This window comes from Podarcis tiliguerta, assembly GCF_965153285.1.
Source record: "Podarcis tiliguerta genome assembly, chromosome: 10".
Lineage (NCBI taxonomy): Eukaryota > Metazoa > Chordata > Lepidosauria > Squamata > Lacertidae > Podarcis > Podarcis tiliguerta.
The window spans coordinates 57,732,538-57,736,565 of record NC_139543.1 but is presented as its reverse complement, the minus strand read 5'-3'; positions in this window follow the sequence as shown (position 1 = coordinate 57,736,565).

Genomic DNA, 4,028 nt, shown 5'->3' with positions numbered 1-4,028 from the left:
CTTTTGAGAGAACAGCTTGGAAAGTGAAACTTAAGCGCGGCTCCGGAGCAGCTCCGCCCCCACCCGCTTCCAGCAGAACAGGGACCGCACCAGAGCCGGGCTTAGGTTTGATGAAGGTAATGGGGCCCTTTATATGTCCAGCTGTCCTTTGTCAACAACAAAGGACAGCTGGACTGTTTTTTTGTGTGTTGAATATATGCTATATGGTAATTTATGGACCTAATAGGAGCAAACCAGTGATATTTTCGGGAGCAGGCGAGCAGGCTAGTTTTATTTTATTTGTCTTATATTTTGGAAATGTACAACCAGGTTTTTTTTTCCTTTAAATTTTTTGGGGGGCCCCAAGAGAGTGGGACCCTAAGCTATAGCTTGTTTAGCTTATACGTAAATCCGGCACTGGATCACACGTTAGGAGCGCTTCTGCATTTTCAATTATTAAAGAGGGATGGGGGTAGCTAAGCAGGGTCCGGTACGTTGTTGTTTTTTTAATGCCCGCATGGAGGGGTGAGCAGATATTTGTTTTTAGTTTAATGCTATGCCACTGCAGACTGCCTTTTATCTAGATGCCCTCCAGGGATGATTTTTAGTCATGGTGATTTCAAATAATATTGCTGACGGGCACCTGTGTTGTTTGAGCTTGATCAGTGCCGGATTTACGTATGAGCTAAACAAGCTATAGCTTGGGGCCTCTCTTGGGGGCCGCAAAAAAAAATGTAAGAAAAAAACTGGATGTAGATTTCCAAAAAATAAAACAAAATAAAACCTATGTACAGCAACAGTGTTTTGTGTTGTGTAGGTTCCTATGATGTAATAATAATAATAATAATAATAATAATAATAATAATAATAATAATAATAATAATTAATAAATAATTTATTATTTATACCCTGCCCATCTGGCTGGGTTTCCCCAGCCACTCTGGGTGGCTTCCAACAAAACACTAAAATACAATAACCTATAAAATATTTAAAACTTTCCTAAACAGGGCTGCCTTCTAAAAGTTTGGTAGTTACCGTATTTTTCTCTTTGACATCTGATGGGAGGGCGTTCCACAGGGTGGGTGCCACTACCGAGAAGGCCCTCTGCCTGGTTCCCTGTAACTTCACTTCTCGTAGTGAGGGACCACCAGAAGGCCCTCGGCACTGGTCCTCAGTGTCCAGGCAGAATGAATGTAAGTAATGGGCCATGCCTGCCAGCCTGCTCCCTAAAATATAAAGTGCCCCATTACCTTCAGTATCTTAAAAGTTAAAGGTACCCCTGCCCGTACGGGCCAGTCTTGACAGACTCTAGGGTTGTGCACTCATCTCACTCTAGAGGCCGGGAGCCAGCGCTGTCCAAGGACACTTCCGGGTCACGTGGCCAGCGTGACGAAGCTGCTCTGGCGAGCCGGCACCAGAGCCGGCACCAGCGCAGCACACGGAAACGCCGTTTACCTTCCCGCTATAAAGCGGTACCTATTTATCTACTTGCACTTAAGAGTGCTTTCGAACTGCTAGGTGGGCAGGAGCTGGGACCAAACGACGGGAGCTCACCCCGCCGCGGGGATTCGAACCGCCGACCATGAGATCGGCAAGCCCTAGGCACTGAGGTTTTACCCACAGCCCCACCCGCGTCCCTTTCAGTATCTTAAAGGTAAAGGTACCCCTGCCCGTACGGGCCAGTCTTGACAGACTCTAGGGTTGTGCGCCCATCTCACTCAAGAGGCTGGGGGCCAGCGCTGTCTGGAGACACTTCCGGGTCACGTGGCCAGCGTGACATCGCTGCTCTGGCTAGCCAGAGCCGCACACGGAAACACCGTTTACCTTCCCGCTAGTAAGTGGTCCCTATTTATCTACTTGCAATGGCAGTGCTTTCGAACTGCTAGGTTGGCAGGCGCTGGGACCGAACAACGGGAGCGCACCCCGCTGCGGGGATTCGAACCGCCGACCTTTCGATCGGCAAGTCCTAGGCGCTGAGGCTTTTACCCACAGCGCCACCCGCGTCCCTTTCAGTATCTTAGGGCCTCATTAAACCTAAATCCGGCCCTGAGCCTGATCCTATATGTGCGCTTACACAGAGGGAAGTGCCCACTGAATCCAATGAGGCTGACCTCCATTATACCTTACCTGGCTGTGCTATTGAAGTCAATGGGGCTTACTTCTGAGTATAGGATTGAACTGTCGTTCCTAAATATGACCAGTCCTGTGTATGCTTTCTAGGGAATAAGCCCTGACTGAGATCAGTGCAATTTCCTTCTGAGGAAGGAGAAAAGTATGGTAAATCTCACCAGCATAACTTGGACTCCCGCCCCCCAAAAAATTATCATGCCACGCAGCATCAAAAATGGATTTAAGAAGATATATCCTAAGCCAAGTTATGGCAACTGATTCTTTCACGAAATGTAACTTGACACAGAACAGTTATATGATTTCTGCCCCCTAATCCACTGGCCTTCAATTGTTGGGACTCGATCACACACACACACACCGCTGGGTTGTGTGAGTGACAGCTGCCTCGATCAGCAGTGATCAGACCTTCCCCACAGCCTTTAAGTTTCGTTTCTTAGCTTCTGCATATGTCAACAGTGGGAGCTCAGCTACTATTGTTTCCTAGTCTCAGCGGGTTTCTGTCAAACCTCAGGTATGTTTTTCATTTAATGTGCTAAGGCTGTGGTTTAGTGGGAGACCGCATGATTTGCATGCAGAAGATCAAAGGCTGAATTTCCCTGCATCTCCTAATAGGGCTAGGAGAGACCCAGTGTGGCAAATACCGAGAGGTTTAAAAATGCCCTCACCAGTTTGGCCACCTGGCTGCTTCAGACTATACAGAACATAGCATTTCCCCAGCCCTCATGTTAGGTAGCTTGACAAAAGTTTCGTTTCATAGCGTCGCAGAGGCGAAGGGGATGCATTCAGGAAATTCAGAAATGGAATATTCCCCAAAGGTGCTGCCACAGTAGATCGGGAGACAAGAACCGGTGTCTGGGTTTGCCACAGTGAATAGTCCCTGTTAATAAGGCCATTATCAAGGTCTGTCCCTTTCTACATTTTATTCCTTGCTGACCTTCATGTTTACAAGCCCCCCCCCCAACTATGTAGAATTGGTTCCTGCAACGCAAGATGCCATTTCATGCACCTGATGGACAGTAGTAGTTAGGAGTGAGGGGGAAATTTCATCCATTTCATTCATGTAAAGATGAATCTACCAAACCTGCGTTTTCAGGAGCAATACACAAAACGAAACACAGCCCTCTTTCAAAAGTTACACTTCTCTGAATTTTGCAATGTAGTTTTCAAGCCAAGTAATGCGTACAAAAATGTATGTGCCAGGGTAAAGCGTACATTGAAATGCATATATTGGTGAAATTAACATGGAAAAATGCATTTTATATGGGGAAATGAATTGCAAATACATGTATATTAGGATAAATTTGCACTAAAATGCTGATAAATTTTCACAAGTCCTTTTTTATGGAACTAATGCAGAAATGTGGAGAACTGAACTTAGCAAGTGGGGGGGGGGGTTACAAATTGAGAGAAAATGAAACTGACAAGTTCATCCACCCCTAGCTGTAGCCCATGAATAGTTGTGCCATAATAAATGTGTCACAAGGGTCAAATGTATCTGTGTATTCTAAGTATTGTTAGCAACAGAAATGTAATAATTTTCTCAATAATCATTAATCTTCTAACAGTAACTCATACCGCTGTATGTCAGTGAGGAGGAGAAAAGCAGACCCTCCTGAATTAGAAAATTTGCTAAGGTCTGATAAAACAAACATAATTAGGTTGACAACAGGATAATAGATTTGGTTTTTTAAAAAAAAATAATGCCAATTTCTTACTGGAAGAAAAGAATGTGAAATGTAAAAATCCACATATGTTGCTTGAAGAGATATTAAATTAAGTAATTTCTGGGATTAGTTTAAACTGGGAAATATCTGATTTGATTGATTTTTTTCTGGGATCTTAATTACTTCGTAAACTCAATGAAATTATCTTATTTAATTACAAATAGCCCATCGAGCTGAGTTCTCTGGGACTGATTG